Raw genomic sequence first — 2,665 nt, 5'->3', positions numbered from 1 at the left:
GCCTTGCTCGTTAATGACCACACATCCTCCCCCTAGACTTCAAGGTAGGCCAGAGGACCACACTCTCCATCCAGTGAGAAAGAGAAACACAAACAAAAATAAATTAAATAAATAGTGTCGGTCAGATGCATTGACTAGGCCTTGGTGCCTTGTAGCAAAAATTGCCCTAGACTTAGCCAAAACGCCAAGCTTACAGAGGTACAGTATAGAAAAAACTCATAGTGATGTGACCTTGTGCCTTTTCACACTGTGGGTTTCCCAAGCCCAAGTGTTACTAAGAGACCCCTGCGGTGACAAACTCCCAGGGGGCACAGACACCGCAGGTTCTTTGCCTTCCCATCATATGGCTTGACCAAGTAGACCCATTAAAATCAGGAGGCAGTGGGCCCCTCCAGTCTTCTTGAGGTAATTACTCCCATGCCCCACATCCCATGGATGCCCCAGTTCCCGTACCAGCCAGGCATGTACTGGCTATCGGGACTACCGGGAGTTTCCCGGTGGGCCGATGGCTCGGTGGGCCACTCTGATGTAAGGGGGCTGGTGATGGTTAGGGGGTGCTGATGGGACATTCTGATGTAAGTGGGGTGCTGATGGGACACTCTGATGTAAGGGGGCTGGTGATGGTTAGGGGGTGCTGATGGGACACTCTGATGTAAGGGGGTGCTGATGGGACACTCTGATGTAAGGGGGCTGCTGATGGGACACTCTGATGTAAGGGGTGCTGATGGGACACTCTGATGTAAGGGGGTGCTGATGGGACACTCTGATGTAAGGGGGTGCTGATGGGACACTCTGATGTAAGGAGGTGCTGATGGGACACTCTGACGTAAGGGGGTGCTGATGGGACACTCTGATGTAAGGGGGCTGCTCATGGGACACTCTGACGTAAGGGGGTGCTGATGGGACACTCTGACGTAGGGGGCTGGTAATGGGACACTCTGATGTAAGGGGTGCTGATGGGAAACTCTGATGTAAGGGGGCTGCTCATGGGACACTCTGACATAAGGGGGTGCTGATGGGACACTCTGATGTAAGGGGGCTGGTAATGGGACACTCTGATGTAAGGGAGTGCTGATGGGACACTCAAAATGTAAGTGCGCCGGTCTGGATGAAGTCCAGGGCCAAATTCCTGTCCCAGTCCAGCCCTGGTACCAGCCGTAACTAACCTTCAAAGCCCCCTTTATACCAACAGAAATACTACTGTATACAGCCAGCTATTCCTGCCAAAATGTTAGAATAGCGGTGGACACTGATAAGAACAGATACTACACTTAATCTCAGCCAAAAGGCCAAGAAGCGATTCATACACACATACTAGAGCCATTATATACAGGAGCCAAAAAATCTATCTGACTGTCTTTCAAGCATTGAAGGAGTACCCAGATGAAACCCACGCAAGCAAAGGGAGAATATGCAAACTCCAAGTAGCAAATTGCAGTACAAAATACTACTCTGCATAGTTGTTCTGGGTCACCGACTCAGAAAGTAATGAAGCCACTGGATCAGATGACATCCAGAGGACTAATATTTTCCAAAGGTCAGCGGCGGGAGCCCCAGTAAAGGTTTCCTTTAAACCAGTAGAAAAGTTGGCCAAGTTTCCTTCCCCTCCCGTGTCTAAATGCATAGTTGGGAGGAAGTGCATGAGTACGGATATTTTTTTACATTTTTTTTCGAATTTCTTCCTCCCAGACTGAGAGAAGATGAAAGCACTCGTGGTTAGCGGGGAGAGTGCTGACAGCTCATTGCTGGAGAGCATAGTTTGACAGTTAGGTCAGCCATAATGTGCTTATATGTGGTTCCTATTGGCACATTATGGCATACAGTTTATGGGGCCCCATTTATTTAAAAAAAAAAATATGGCAGAGTTTAATTCTATTTTAAGTGCCACCAAAAGAAATTTCTCTCTGTTTAAAATAATGAGATAAAATTCATTTGGGTACAATGTTGCATGACCAAGTAATTGTCAGTCAAACTATCACAGCACTGAAAACGGAGAAATAGCCTAGTAATGAAAGGGTATATACACAGGCTGATACTCGGGTGGTTTAATGACCTGCTGTCCGGGGCAATTTTGAAAATTTTCACATACATGTTAAAATCAGAATTTTTTTTGCTTGAAAATTACTTAGGACCCCCAAAGGTTATATATTTTCTGAAAGAGAGACCCTGCAATTTTCAGGAAAAAATGCACCAAAATGAATGTTAGTGCACACAAACACAATGTAATACAATCACCGTTTACACGCTGGATCTTTCAAGTGTGTTTGCATTTGTGTGCATGTGCAGGGGGGTTGCTTTGAAATATTTTCTATTATTTATATATATTTCAATGTATTTTTTGTTACACGTTTCTATTTTTTTATTTTTCACTTAATGTCATTGCTTTAGCTTTGGGCAGGTAATAAATACTCTTTACGGAGACCATCAGAGATCTATAATGCCACGTACACACGATCGGAATTCCGGGCCAGAAAAAGACAGATGAGAGTTTTTCATCGGAAAATGCGACCGTGTGTACGCTCCATCGGAATTTAGCTGTCCGAATTTCCGCCAGCCAAAAATTGATAGCATGTTCTCAATTTTCCAGACGGAAAAACTTTCTATCGGAAATTCCGATCGTGTGTATGCAATTCCAAAACACGCCGAAAATCACACATGCTCAGAT

General features: G+C 45.3%; 1 pseudogene; it reads right to left on the bottom strand.

Annotated features, from left to right (window-relative positions):
- Positions 1–1,192: 1,192 nt before the first annotated feature.
- On the bottom strand, positions 1,193–1,301 carry LOC143950435 (U2 spliceosomal RNA; annotated as a pseudogene).
- Between the last annotated feature and the right edge of the window lie 1,364 nt (positions 1,302–2,665).

The sequence above is a fragment of the Lithobates pipiens genome, unplaced genomic scaffold (genome assembly GCF_037356315.1).
Source record: "Lithobates pipiens isolate NorthernLeopardFrog02 unplaced genomic scaffold, aLitPip1_a1.2 Scaffold_30, whole genome shotgun sequence".
NCBI lineage: Eukaryota > Metazoa > Chordata > Amphibia > Anura > Ranidae > Lithobates > Lithobates pipiens.
Note: the sequence above shows the minus strand (reverse complement) of the source record. Positions and strands in the feature narration are given on the sequence as shown.